The sequence below is a fragment of the Euleptes europaea genome, chromosome 5 (genome assembly GCF_029931775.1).
Source record: "Euleptes europaea isolate rEulEur1 chromosome 5, rEulEur1.hap1, whole genome shotgun sequence".
In the NCBI taxonomy this organism is placed as follows: Eukaryota; Metazoa; Chordata; class Lepidosauria; order Squamata; family Sphaerodactylidae; genus Euleptes; species Euleptes europaea.
In genome coordinates, this window is record NC_079316.1 from 98,085,280 (window position 1) to 98,100,879 (window position 15,600).

General features: G+C 44.6%; 1 protein-coding gene across 1 annotated transcript in view; it reads left to right on the forward strand.

Moving 5' to 3' along the window:
* The window catches only part of CCDC6 (coiled-coil domain containing 6), an 80,017-nt gene that overhangs the window by 30,581 nt on the left and 33,836 nt on the right, over positions 1 to 15,600 (forward strand). The window lies entirely within an intron of this gene.

The following is a 15,600-nucleotide window of genomic DNA, read 5'->3' on the forward strand; positions in this document are numbered from 1 at the left end:
CCCAAACCTTTCTGCCCCAAGGAACGATCCTGGCATTTGTTGGATATGTGTAGAGCCTTATGCATTTTCATACACAGAACTTCCGATATCAGACAATCAGACTACATGTTCGTTGGGATTACCAATCCTAAAAAAGGGGAAAGGATGTCAACAGCAGCAATTAGTTACACGATCAAACAGTGTATCATAGAGGCTTACAAGGACACAGGGGTAACCGTCCCTGACGGCATCACTGCACATTCCTTACGTAGTGCGGCCACCACAGCAGCGTTTGACAGGCAAGCTCCAGTCGAAGAGATATGCCGGGCCGCCACCTGGTCTTCCGTTTCTACCTTTATCAAACATTATAAGGTGCATACCTGGTCTTCTGCACAAGCTGCCTTCGGTCGTAAAGTGTTACAACACGTGGCGGAAGAAGGTTCATAGCCCACCCACATGGGAGCTCTTGTACGTCCCAGAGCTCAAGATGCCTGAGCCTCAGTGGAGAACGGAGCCTTGATTACTTACCGTGAAGGCTCCTTCTCTTCTGAGGCAAAGGCGTATTGCCCGCCCTGGGAAATAATTACAGTTGATCCTTCTGACTATGTTAGACATGATCAGGAGAACTTATAAAAAAGTTTCTTTGATAAGTTACGCAGTTTTGTTAGTTCCTTCGGGTCCTTCTCGCTTCACTCTGGCTCTTGTGTTCCAGTGTTATCATTGTGGGTGTTTTCTGTCGTTACGTATGTTGTTGGAATGGTTAATCAATCCTGTCTTATTAAGCTAGGCAAGACTGTAACTGAGTCTCTGTAGGCTATTTACCGCCAAGCTGGGACAGGAAATTAAAAAATTAGGTCCTGCCTCCCTGATGAAGCAAGGAAAATGACCCACAGCTCAAGACGCCTTCGCCTCAGAAGAGAAGGAGCCTTCACGGTAAGTAATCAAGGCTCCGTTCTCTTGCAATCAGGGAGTCATAGAATCACGGAATCATAATGTTGGAAGGGACCACCAGGGTCATCTAGTCCAACCCCCTGCACAATTCAGAAAATTCATAACTACCTCCCCAACACACACCCAGTGACCCCTACCCCATGCCCAGAAGATGGCAAAAAAAAAAAAAAAAACCCTCCAGGATCCCTGGCCAATTTGGCCTGTAGGAAAAATTACTTCCTGACCCCAAAGTGGTAATCGGCACTAACCTTTAGGTATGCAAGAAAGGGCCACGAGAGTCAAACACTTGACGCAACCCTTCCTGCCATCCCTCTCATGATCTGCCTAAGGTCATAGAATCAGCATTGCTGACAGATGGCCATCTAGCCTATGCTTAAAAACCTATAGGGAAGGAGAGCCTACCACCTCCCGAGGAAGCCTGTTCTGAGGAACTGCTCTAACTGTCAGAAAGTACTTCCTAATGTTTAGACAGAAACTCTTTTGATTTAACTTCAACCCGTTGGTTTGGGTCCAACCTTCTGGGGCAACAGAAAACAACTGAGCACCATCCTCTATATGTCAGCAAATACTTGAAGATGGCTATCATATTACCTCTCAGTTGTCTCCTGTCCAGGCTAAACATACCCAACTCCTTCAACCTTTCCTCATGGGACTTGGCCTCTAGACCTCTCACCAACTTAGTTGCCCTCCTCTGGACAAGTTCCAGCTTGTCTACATCCTTCTTAAATTGTGGTGCCCAAAATTAAACACAATAATCTAGGTGAGGTCTAACTAGAGTAAAGTGATACCATCACTTCGCATGATCTGGACACTATACTTTTGAGTCAAACCATTAAACATATGCATTCAGTTGTGGCTAAGATTCAGAAGTATTTTTTCAGTTGTCTGGATCAGATACAAAAAATTGTTTTGTCTATTCAGATGCTTTGAACCAGTAAGATAATGTTTCATGTGGAATAATATGCTGCTTGCTTGCAATGTAACTATGTGAAAGTGGCAGGAAAGGATGCTCAGTTTGAGCTTTGGTGGGGGGGGGGTTGATTGTTTTTCAAGTTGATTATTATATTAATTACTTTGTTATGTTGCTTGAAGTCTCTCTGGGTGGATTGACCTAAATTTTTCTCCTTTGGCCAATAAAAGAGGAGAATAATTACACAGTGCTTGCTTGCATAATTTTTTTGTAAACTTTGTTTGCTATGACCTGGTGCATAAACTAGTTATTAAGCTATGTGTAATGTCAGCATAATGTTCCAGTTCCGTATCTTCCGTAGGCCTTAGGTTTACTAAGAAGATAGTTTCACAGGGTGGCTGTGTTAGTCTGCAGTAGAACAGCTAGATACGAATCCAGTAGCACCATAAAGACAAACAAGATTTTCGGGGTATAAGCTTTCGAGAGTCAAAGTTCCTTTTGTCAGGTATCTAGTCACACTTGGAGGCCTTGGCCTAAATAACAACATGATGACAAAATGAGCTTAAAACAGCTAAACACCATCTTATTCCACCTTTCGACCTCCTTTTACTCTAGTTCTCATAGCCTGCCTGCCTTTTTAAAATTTGTCCCTACCTCCACTATCTTCAAGAAGATGCACTGTCTTAGCAAAAATCGAAAAGAATTTAACTGTTTTTAGGTAGGATAGAATGGGATAAGGAGGAACTCCGGGGCCAAGGAAGCAGAAGAAGCCTCCAGACTGAGGCCTTGCTGCTGGACAACAGCATCCCTCGGCTGTACCACCAGGAGGGTTTCTGGTACTCGGTTCTTCCTATTTCTCCTTTTTTTCACATGGTTCACTGGGAAGTAGAGTTTTCCCAAGTATAGCTGGAGCAAAAAAGAAGCCCACAACATCCCTAAGGCCATTTATGCAGGGCTGTTTCCCTCACAGTCACCCTGCCAACTACTCTGGTGGTTCATTTTGATTATGCATGCCTTTCCAGACTGTCAGAGGTTGCCTCGCTCTCTCTGTGCGTTTTCACGTGTTTTGCCTGTATTTTCCAGATGCTGTTTTAGCGAGAATCCGGAAAACGTGGATGAAATGCTCAGGGAGAGCAAGGTGACCTCTGATAGTCGGGAAAGGCATGCATAATCAAAACTAAACACCAGAGCAGTCGGCAGGGGTGACCACAGGGAAACAGCCCTGCATAAATGGCCTAAGAACCTCTTGAGTGCCTGACTGTTGAACCACTTTATTTTGAGTCTGTTACTACTTTTTGCATAGAAGGTTTGCTAAAAAAAAACCTGGTTTTTCGGTTCAAATTCCATTTGTCTCCCTTCTTTCAATGGAACTGTTCTTCTGACACTTCTTATGCTTTTAGTATTTCAGTACATTTGGAAGAAGTATGAGGTTTCTGGCAGGTATTTATTCTGAATTTGCATTTATATATTTATACACACACACACACATGTGCATGTCTGAATAGCTGAGGCTAGCCCAATCTCATCAGATCTCAGCAGCTAAGCAGGGTTGACCCTGGTTAGCACTTGGATGAGAGACAATCAAGGAGGTCCAGAGTCGTGAGGCAGGCTCTGGCAAACCAGCTCTGAACGTCTCTTGCCTCTAAAAATCCAGGCATTTGCCATACATTTGACAAATATGTTTTTGGGTGGTTTTTTGTTGGCACCTCAAATGTAGTTTTGGGGAAAAGTATAGTTCTTGTAATAGAGCTATTTGGGAAGTTGGTATGTGTGCTTGACATATTTGGGTGTGATGTATCTAGTGCACATTTATGTTTGGCATGTGTGAGCTTGGTGGATAATCCTGATAGTTAAACTCAAACTGAACTTCATATTTTGATTGTTTTTTTGTTCTCTCTTCTGTAGCTGCTTCGTCCTAGCTTTGCCAAACTGAAATGAGCTATCTGTAAGCGGGCATTCTGCTGCTTAACAAGGGACAGATATTTTTCTCCTTAATTTGAAGCAAAATGGCCGAGTCAGTAAAGCAGGGTTCCCTTAAAAGAAAACAAAAATATTTTTGATATAATTGCTTAACTATATTTGCTTTGCTTTTTTTCCTTGAATAATAGTGATTGTCTGCTGTGGGGGGAATCAGCTTATAACTATTCCATGTTAATGAGTTTCAGTTTACTTATGAAGTTAATTATAATATACTGATATACTAATCACAAAACATTTTTTAGTGTTCTGCAGTTTCATTTTTCTTGTAGAACTGAGGTTAAGAAACTGTCTTATTACAGGCTGGCTTGTGTTATGGGCTGAGTACGTGTTTGACCTTGGTGCACTCCGATCATGTTTGTGCTCTTCCTCCAAATAGGGCCTTTATGGTTGAACAGGAGGACAGGTAAAGTTCAGGCTCAACAGTATAAAACCTTTTCGGGATAAGGGGCAGAGTTGCCCTATACAACCTTTTTCTTTTGGCTCAAGGCAGCTTATAATGGGGGGGGGATATCAGTTTCACTATAGGACACCTCATAATGCCCTGGGCTTGTGATATGAGGGCGGGGGGGGGGGGGGACGGACCTGAGCGATCCTCCTTGCTTACAATAATCAGTTTTCCCCCCAGAAATGTTGCAAATCTATTCTGACTCAAGAGAAAACCCCTTGTTCAAAGATAGGCTATAAAATGTGTTTATTTCGAGATCCACAGAAGCTTCTGTAGAGGCCAGAAAGAGTGGATGAGAGGGTGTGGGGGGTGAGTATGTGATGGGAAGATCTTATCACCAGCAGCTGTTGATGATGTAGTGGTGTCTGTGATCCTCCCAGCAGCATTTATGGGGTTAGGGGGAAGAGCTTTGATTCCTCCTTCCTCACAAACTTTTATTATTATTTTGGGGGCTCAAAACAACATCTGGGCTCAGTCCAGCCACCCTCCCTCTAACTCTTTAGTACCAAATCATTCCAGGGGCTTCTTCCTCTCCATTGTGATGCATACCCTAAGGCAGCAATGTAATAGTGCTCTCATTTCCAAGAATAGCTTGAGGTTTGTTTGTGAGGAGGTAAATCATGGTGTGTGTTCTCAGTCTTCAAGGAGGTCATTGTTTTCTACAGAAAGGTAATAAAAGGAAGCAGGTGTTTACCTGACTTGGAATGTACCTGCTTTATCTGACTTAGAATATACCTGCTTACCTGCTTAGAATATAGCATGAAGAGAGAGGAGCCAAAATTACTGCTCCAAGGGTCCCCCACCTTTTTGAGCCTGCAGGCACCGTGGGGATTCTGACACAGGGTGGTAGGTGCAACAACAGGAGGTGGAGCTAACTATAAAATATCAAGGAGCAAGGTTATGTATAATTCTAACAGTAACTCTTCAATATTTCAGGCAGAAGCTCTGCTCAACAGGATGCCTTTTAATCTGCACAGCCAGAAGCCCTGCTGGACAAAAGAACCACCTGGCTCTGCCCACTTTCTAAAAACACTTGGCGAGCACCAGGAAAGGTGATGGTGGGCATCGTGGTGCCCATGGGCACTGTGTTGGGGACCCTAGACTACTACTCTTTTCTGAAGAAGTGTGTAGTAAGGAGAAAAAGTGAAAAGCAGGGCTCCCCTGCCCTTCTTTTTGCAAGAAGAAGAAAGGGTGAGAGGGAGGGGGAACTTAGCGCGGTCAAAGGAAGGAGACACTGTTGGTTAGGAATTAAGCTCCTGGTGTTGCTGGCCTTCCTGCACCTTTTCATGCTATATTCTGACAGCATTTTTACCAAACTGTGTGCAAATGCACTTGGCTCAGAGCTTCAGTGAAACTGCACACTCTAAACATCCCATTTACGAGGAGCCCCGCCATGCCAGCTAGGCTTGCCACATTTTCCCCCTTCCAAAATAGGACAGTCAGAAGTCCCAACTCTGCATTTCTGTACTCAGAAAAATTGCACCTGTTGATTTTTTGTCATGCAGCTGTTAAAAAGCACAGAACCTCTCATGAGAGAGCAGGCTACTCTTGACACAAGTGGCCGGGAAAGAGTGGAAGGGTGCAAGCAGTGATATGGTTTTTCTGGAAAAATATGGATCAGGAAATTTTCCAATGCCCTAAGTAGAGACTGATCTGATTTAGCATGTCTATTTTGACTTGTATTTAGTAAAAAAAAACCCAGCCTGAATAGCCCAGACTAGCCAAGCTTGTCAAAAGGTAAGCAGGGTTGGCCATGGTTAGTGCTTGGATGGGAGACCAGACCACCAATGAAGACTGCAGCTGCCACACAGAGGCAGCCGATGGCAAACCACGTCTGCTCATCTATTGCCATGAAAACCCTTTGAGAGGGTCTCCATAAGAGTGTTGCAACTTGATGGTACTTAATTAGTATTATTTAATAAACAATATTTTGTAAATACACCAGTATTAATTTTATGTCCCAGTAGGTTAACATTTGGGCTATAATATTTGATAAGACAAAAAAATCACTGGGACATGTCAGCTTGATTATTTGTGGCATCATTTCTATTACTGGTTGGAGAAAGTGCTGTCAAGTCACAGGCAAGAGATGTACAGAGGTGGTTTGCCATTGCCTGCCTCTGTGTATTGACCCTGGATATCCTTGGTAGTCTCCCATCCAAATACTGACCAGGATGATCCTGCTTAGCTTCTGACGAGTTCAGGCTAGCCTGGGCCATTCAGGTCAGGGCTTTTCTAGTACTACTTAGTTTCATATCATATAGGTGATTTGACTGTCCATTCGACCATGTGAGAGAAGAAACATAATTTTAACTTTTGATTTGACCTCTACAGCTAACCAATTAAACTCTGCGAGGCCTACCCTGCTCCACCCTGGCATGCCCGCCCTCAGCTTTTGGGGCCCTTCCCAGGGCCCTGGCTCCACCTCCCTCTGGCATTGATAAAGGGAGGTGGTCAGTTAGGCTGCCACTGTTCCATCTCCTTCCTCCTGTTGCTCAGGGTGGGAAGCCTCCCTTCCTTGTCTCTCATCTGGGCCCGACCCGGCTGTAGGCTGTTATTCCCCCAGGGCCTGTGGCAGGGGGGTTGGCTTCCGTGCCTCCCATCCTGCTGCTCCTGTGGCTGCTGCCAAGTTGTTTGGGGCTCTTGCTGCTCTCCCCACTGCTGTTCCCCTACCCTGCTGGGCCCTTGGAGGTTCCCTCCGCCGGCGAGGTCATATATTCTTTCTCAGAATTCGTAGGAATGACCAGCTGGAAAACCTTAACCATCCACCTGGGGAAAAAAATCTTCAGAACTGCTAAAAAATGCCTAATATTAGTTATGGTATCCGTTCTCTGTGCTTAATTTTATGAATTTAGAAATGGAAATTTTTCTATGGAAAAAAATAAAGCACTGGAGACATTTCCGCCCCACATCTCTGGGTGCTAGCTGTGCTGGTAGGCAGTGGCCAGGAGTGTGTGATGCCAGAGCATTCTTGGCAGGGCTAAACAGTACAGAGCCCTGAAGGAAGCACTCTAGGCTCCCAACACCTTTTAAAAAGGCTGACTATCTTGCCACTAATTGAAGGATCAAGATGTTCCTGGCAATCAAAACTACATGAAGCCTTTTTGGGTCCCTTGGGTTGGTTTCGGGTAGGAGGAAAACCACTGTTACTGTTGTAAAGGAAGCTTTAGGGATTCCTAAAGTTGGCCTTAGAGAAGTTCCTTCAAAAATTATCATTGCAATTTTGTATTGGAAAGTCAGGAAGGGCATGACTACCTATTGGGAGCATTGATATTGTGCTGGAAAGTTGTGTGGACGAAAAATTGTTTTAATTAATATTGGAAAAATATCACTACTCTCAAAATTGAGTGGAACAATAATGATGCCATTTGCAAAATATTTTATTTTTTGTTACTTATTTGGAAAATTTCTATGCCACCTCTCCAGGGAAGCTGCCTGAAGTAGCTTACAACATAAAACATATACATAAAACGTCACAACTGTTGTTGAAACCCACCGTTAAAAAAAGGAGAGCATAAAATATGAAGTAGATTAAAATGGGTTCTTGGGCTAAAAACAGACTATAAAATGATGTTAAAAAGGTAAGCCCCTTTGTTCAAAGCTTAGGTAAACAGAAACATTTTGGCCTAGCATCTAAAAGAAAGTAGTGTAGGCACCAGGTGGGCCTCAAGGGGAAGGGTGTTCCATGGACAGGGTGCCACCACTGAAAAGGTTCTATCTCTAATAACTTTCTGCCTCACCTCTGAAGACAAAGGGACGGAGAGCAGGGCTATTGAGTCAGATCTTATCAGGTGGACTGGACAATATGGGAGCAGGCAGTTGTTCAATACTATGGCCCCAAGCCATTCAGGGCTTTAAAGGTAAGAACCAGCACTTTGAATTGTGCTCAGAAACAAAGCCAGCATAGATATAGATATTTCAGCATGGGGTGATAGGATCCCTGAAACCAACCCTTGACAGTAGTCCGGCTGCTACATTCTGGATGAGCTGAAGTTTCTGGACTGTTTTCAAAGGCAGTTCCATGTAGAACACATCACAATAATTTCACCTGGATGTAATCAGATCATGGGTCGGTGTGGGCAGATTTCCAACCCCCTGCACAATGCAGGAAATTCACAACTACCTCCCCCCCCAAACCCCCAGTGACCTCCATGCCCAGAAGATGGCCAAGATGCCTTCCCTCTCATCATCTGCCTAAGGTTATAGAATCAGCATTGCTGACAGATGGCCATCTAACCTCTTCTTAAAAACCTCCATGGAAGGAGAGCTTACCACCTCCTGAGGAAGCCTGTTCCACTGAGGAACCGCCCTAACTGTTAGAAATTTTTTTCTAATGTCTAGACGGAAACTCTTTTGATTTAATTTCAACCCGTTGGTTCTGGTACCACCTTCTGGGGCAACAGAAACAACTCAACACCATCCTCTATATGACAGCCGTTCAAGCACTTGAAGATGGTTATCAAATCCCCTCTCAGTCTTCTCCTCTTCAGGCTAAACATTCCCAGCTCCTTCAACCTTTCCTCATAGGACTTAGTCTCCAGACCCCTCACCAACTTAGTTGCCTTCCTCTGGACACGTTCCAACTTGTCTACATCTTTCTTAAATTGCGGTGCCCAAAACTGAACACAGTACTGTAGGTGAGGTCTAACCAGAGCAGAGTAAAGCAATACCAGCACTTCACGTGATCTGGACACTATACTTCTGTTGATACAGCCCAAGATCACATTTGCATTTTTAGCTACCGCATCACACTGCTGACTCATGTTCAATGTTTGGTCTACTAAGACCCCAGATCCTTTTCACACACACTACTGCTCGTATAATTATGTATTTGATTTTTCCTACCTAAATGCAGAACTTTACATTTATCTTTGTTGAAGTGCATTTTATTAGTTTTAACCCAATTCTCAAGCCTATCAAGATCATCGTGTATCCTGGCTCTGTCTTCCACTGTATTTGCTACTTCTCCCAATTTAGTATCATCTGCAAATTTAATAAGCATCCCCTCTATTCCTTCATCCAAATCATTTATAAAGATGTTGAACAACACAGGGCCCAGGACAGATCCCTGAGGCACTCCACTAGTCACTTCTTTCCAATTGGATGAGGAACCATTAACAACCACTCTTTGGATGTGATCTGTCAACCAGTTACAATTCCACCTAATAGTAATAGGATGTAAACCACATTTCCCCAATTTATTAACTAGAATACTATGTGGAACCTTATCAAAAGCCTTACTGAAATCTAGATAAACTATGTCTACAGCATTCCCCTGATCCAGCAAGGTAGTAACTTGCTCAAAAAAGGAAATAAGATTAGTCTGAGATGACGTGATCTTGAGAAACCCATGCTGGCTCTTATTAATCAGATCCATCCTTTCTAAATGCTCAAGGAGTGACTGTTTGATGATTTGTTCTAAAATGTTTCTCGATATAGAAGTCAAGCTGATGGGTCAATAGTTACCCGGATCCTCCTTTTTCCCCTTCTTGAAGATGGGGACAACATTTGCCCACCTCCAATCTTCTGGCACCTCACATGTTCTCCAAGACTTTCCAAAAATAATGGACAGAGGCTCAGAAATTACATCTGCAAGTTCTTTGAGTACCCTTGTATGCAATTCATCTGGCCCTGAGGACTTTGTTTTGTGTAAAGAAACTAGGTATTTGTGCACTACCCCATTGCCAATCCTCAGCTGCACATCCCTTCCCTCATCATGTGTTCTGTTTATGCCATGTTAAGCACTGCTCCCCTCACAAGAAAGGACTGAGGGAAAAAAGGAATTGAGGAGTTCTGCCCTCTCTTCATCTCCTGTTACAATTTCACTTTCCGGTCCCCACAGTGGGCTTATCTTGTCCTTTTTCTTAGTCTTACTCTGTACATAGGAAAAGAACCCTTTTTTGTTGTGTTTTGCATCTCTTGCTAGCCTAAACTCATACTGAGCTTTAGCTTTCCTAACATTCTCCCTACAAGCACTAGTTATTTGTTTATGTTCCTCTTTGGTTACAAGGCCCTCCTTCCACTTCCTAAATGAGTCTTTTTTATTTCTCAACTCTTTAAAAAACTGTTTATGGAGCCACCCTGGCCTCTTTAGGCTCCTCCCATTTTTCCTTCACATTGGAATGGTTTGTTATTTCGCCTTCAGTATTAAGAATCCCCCACCCTTCTTGAATTCCCTTCTCAAATATTTCTGACCATGGGATTCTACCCAGCATAAGTTTAAGTTTGTTAAAATTTGCTCTCTTAAAGTCCAACCTATATGTCTGACTACGTAGTTTTTCCTTTCCCCAATATTGTAAATTCCAAGATGACATTCTCACTACTACCCAGAGTGCCTACTACTTTAACCTCATCAACCAGTTCTTCCCTGTTGGTGAGAATCAAGTCCAAGATAGCAGATCCCCTTGTTTCCCTGCCACTTTCTGGAATATGAAGTTGTCAGCAAGACAAGTCAGGAATTTATTGGACCCTGCATTTTTAGCAGAGTTGGACTTCCAACCTCATCAACCAGTTCTTCCCTGTTGGTGAGAATCAAGTCCAAGATAGTAGATCCCCTTGTTTCCCTGCCACTTTCTGGAATATGAAGTTGTCAGCAAGACAAGTCAGGAATTTATTGGACCCTGCATTTTTAGCAGAGTTGGACTTCCCACCTTAATATCACGATTATTTCTTACTCCTTTTATTTTTACCCATAGACTCTTGACTGAACTACCATGCTCAGATTCATGTACTTCTTCACAAGTGTACACATCTTTGACATACAATGCTACTCCTCCCCCTTCCTTATCTGTCTATCCCTTCTAAACAAGTTGTACCCCTCAATCTTAACATTCCAATTGTGAGTGATATCCCACCAAGTTTCAGTAATGCCAAGTAGGACATAGTGGAGAACAGGATGATGGGCCTGATGGATAATTGCTGCATTGCGTTTGGGCATTTCTTGTGTTCTTAAATGTATTTATTACCTTTGTTTATATCCTGTTTTTCTCTCCATTGTTCTCCTCTCCTGCATTTTATCCTCACAACCACCCTGTGAGGTAGGTTATGTTGGGAGTGTGTGACTGGCCCAAGCTTCCACGGCAGAGTGGGGATTTGAACCTGGGTTTTCCAAATTCTAGTCTGAAACCTGAACCAGTACACCACACTGGCCCACCAGTTAAATCAAGTCGTAATGGATAAAGCAAGGTGCTGCTATGTTTACTTCTTAGTATACTTTAGGTTTAAATATTGTAGTACATTGCCTAAAATGCCATGTTGCTTCACTGCTTTCATATTTACCCAGTAGGACATGTGGCAGCCTGAAGGAGCTGCCAAGAGCTGGCATGGTGTAATGGTAAGGTGCGTGGATCACCAATGTAGTGCCTGTGGGTGCTATGGTGCCTGCCAACACTTTTCCTGGCACCCATTAAGTGTTTTTAGAAAGTGGGCAGGGACAGATGGGGCGTTTGCCCAGCAGGGGATCTGATTGGCTGTACAGAACATTTAAAACTTTGCTTCAACAGCAGCTACAACTACAGTACAAGGATCTTCACTGCATGACTGTGTGCATGCAATAATTTTTTTAAAAACAATGTGTTCATTTAAAAAGGCATCCTGTTAAACCGAGCTTCTTCATGAAATGTTGAAGAGTTACTGTTAGAGTAACCTCACTCCCTGACTTTTTGTGGTTGGCTCTGTTTCCTGCAGCGGCGATTTTGTAGTTGTGCCCACTTCCCTGTGTCAGAATCCCAAAGGTGCCTGCAGAGTCAAAAAGTTGGGGGCCACTGAGTTAGAGTGTCAGACTAGGACCTGGGTTCAAATTCCCACTCTGCCATGGAAGTGCGTCAGGTGACCTTGGGCCCATCACAGTCTCTCAGCCTATCCTGCTTCACAGGCCTAGTGGTGGGGATAAGGATGAGGAGCGGGTAGAACAATGTGATAATCCCCTTCGGGTCCTGATTAGGGAGAAAAGCGGTATATAATTTTTTTAAAGGGAGGCAACATCCTTTGCAGTGATTATATGGACATTACAAGAGGCAGCATAGAAATGTTTGCACCCCATTATATAGATATTAATTTCTCTGTGATTAAAACCTGGAAAAAGAGATACAACTGGAGATACGAGGTGCAGAGTGCTCCAGCTGTTTTTGATATATTCTAGTGCATGCTGTGCAAAAGGGGATGGCGCAGACGTCCTCTTGAGGTCACTCTTCATCTCGACAGCAGACCTTCCTAAAAACAGTTCAAATTGCAGTGGAGCTGAAGCGAAGATTAAAATGACAGCTGCAGTGAAGGCAATGGGATATGTGAATGTTTGAAGACTTCAGTCCAAACAAAATAAATTAGATGTTTAAAAAAATTAGAGTCTGAGGAGAGAGTGTGATTTCTCAGCTTGTGCAGGAGATGCTGCACAAGATGGCGTGTGGCGTTTGCAGACGTGAACACCTGTGAAGATTCTCATGGCAATGACGAGAAAGCTATGATTTTTGCAAAATCGGGGATGCTGGCTTTATCAGGATTTTCAGTCATTGGTGAAATATCTGGCAGGGATCAAATGAGAGAAACTGAAATGCTGGCTTCGAGGGAAGACGTTAATAAAGAATTAGCCAGTCCAAGACTGACTGCAGAGAGGAGAGTCAGAAGTCGGGTGGTGGCTTCTGTAAAAGGAGATCCCTGGTGTATATGCTGCTTGCAGAAGCAGCTGCTTCAACTTCTGTGAGCATATTTGTCAGCAGTTTCTTTGCTCCTATGAGCAGGTCGCCTGGGTTGTTTGCAGAGGTTAGATGGCCAGTGGGACCTCTGTTGCAGCTCCAGATGAGCCTTCCCTGCTTCCAGCTTCATATTATTACTTTTAATTTATTTAGATTTCTAACTCACCCTCAATCCCCAGCCAAAGCTGGGCTCAGGGTGGTTAACAACAAAATAATAAGAATAGAACAATAAAATCATAATACATCTACAATTAAAACTTTTAAAACTACACAGCAGATATTAATTTGTATAGCCGGATGGCGCTTATTCAAAGCATAGTCGCCACTGAGAGGCCCGGCAGAGCACTCAGTGCCCCAACATAGTTAATAAAAACAGAGAGGGTGGGGGTAGGGAGGCCAGCACAGATGACAACCTGTGGTTGCCCTCAATGGTAGGCCTGGTGGAATAGCTCCATCTTACAGGCCCTGCGGAACTCTTTAAGGTCCTGCAGGGCCCTGACTTCACTAGGAAGGGCGTCCCACCAGGCCGGGGCCAGGGCAGAAAAGGTCCTAGCCCTTATTGAGGATAACCACACACTCCTGGGGCTGGGAACCACCAACAAATTGTTATTAGTCGAGCGTAATGGTCTTTGGAGGTATACCAGGAGAGGTGGTCCCAAAGGTATGGAGGTCCCAAACGGTAAGGCTTTATAGGTCAAAACCAGCACCTTGAACCTGATCCGGCATTCCAGCTGGAGACAGTGCAGTTGACGGAGCGCTGGCTGAATATGTTCCCGCAGTGGGGTCCCCCTAAGAAGCCTCACTGCGGCATTTTGTACCAGCTGGAGTTTCTGGATCAGTCTCAAGGGCAGCCCTACATAGAGCAAGTTACAGTAATCCAGTCTAGAGGTGACCGTCACATGGATCACTGTGGCTAGATCAGAGTGGGAGAGGTAGGGCACCGACTGCCTGGCCCAGCAGAGATGGGAAAAGGCTGCCTTGATCACGGCTCTGACCTAAGCCTCCATTGTTAAGGAGGCATCCAGGATCACCCCAGGCTCCTGACGGCAGGTGCAGGGGTTAATTGCATGCCATCAAGAGCTGGGAGCTGGCACCCTGCCTCAGAGCTGCCCCGACCCAGCCACAGGACCTCCGTCTTTGATGGATTCAATTTTAACCAGCTTTTCCTCAACCATCCAGTCACAGCATCCAAGCACATGGCCAGTATGTCCGGGGCGGAGTCTGGGTGGAGGTCCATCAACAGGTAAAGCTGGGTATGTCAACAGCGTACTGGTGACAACCCAGCCCCAAACTCCTGACAAGCTGGGCAAGGGGTACATGTAGATGTTAAACAACATGGGAGAAGATCACACTCTGCAGAACCCCACACACAAAGGGTGCCACTGCGATACCTCTTCCCCAAGCGTCACCCTCTGTCCCCGATCATGGAGAAAGGAGTGCAACCCCTGAAGGGCTAAGCCCTGGATTTCAATGTCAGTGAGGCGGTGGTCCAAGAGATCGTGATCAACCATGTCAAAGGCTGCTGACAGATCCAACAGTATCAGCAGCCCCGTCCCGCCTCAGTCCAGCTGTCAACAGAGATAGTCTGCGAGGGCAACCAGAGCCATCTCTGTCCCATGACCAGGGCGAAAACCTGACTGGAATAGGTCCAAAACTGATGTGTCACCCAGGAAACCCTGCAGCTGCTCTGCCACTTCTCTCTCAATTACATTACCCAGGTATGAAAGATTGGATACTGGGCAGTAGTTGGTAAGATCCCAGAGAACTAAAGATGGCTTTTTCAAAAGTGGCCACACCATTTCCTCTTTCAAAGCCCCTGGGAAACGTCCCCATGCTAAGGAACAGGTTGACACTCTCTTCCAGGGGATCCCGCACCGCATCTAGACTGGCCTTGACCTATCAGGATCTCCCAGGGTCTAAGAGGCCTGTGGTGGGCCTCACAGCTAACAGGATCCTGTCAACATCGATTTGTGAAAGCCGACTGAAATGGTCCAAAATCAGACCGGAACACAGACAAGGGGCCTCTAGTTCCTTTACTGTATCAAGATTGGCAGGGAGATCATGGCAAAGCGACAAGATGCCGCAAAAAAAGCTTGCAAATGCCTCGCAGCTATGGGCTGAATTCACAATTAAATTTGGCTGTCCTTCTAGGGACATAAGAGATTTAATTATCCTAGATGAGAACCTGAAACTGTGCCTTGCCAGGTTACAAGGAACAGCCTGTTGGTTTGGACTTGCTTAGACTCGTGTGGTGCTTCCCTGATTATGGTGGGCATGAGCCCCGATCGACACTTAGTAAGGACGGACTCTCCGACATTTCCCCCTTAGCCATTGCTTCCATTACATTAATGTCACACAAAGCGTCTATTGTTTGAATTATTTCCCCCCCCCCAACCTTCTGTGACAGCCCTCTTACCTGTAGTTTTAGAAGGATATGTTGCGGGGAATGAATTAGCTATGGTTCTGCAGGGCCTTCATACCTTCACCCCCTTTGTTTGAGTACTGAAAGAAACAGAAGTGGAGAACTATTTTGTATTTATATGACAAGTAAAATTCCTAAGAGAGGTGGAGGATATAAAAGAGCTGGCATCTTGTGTCACATCTTTGTGGCCTGCGTCTTGGTTTCATTTTAACTGGCTGAAATA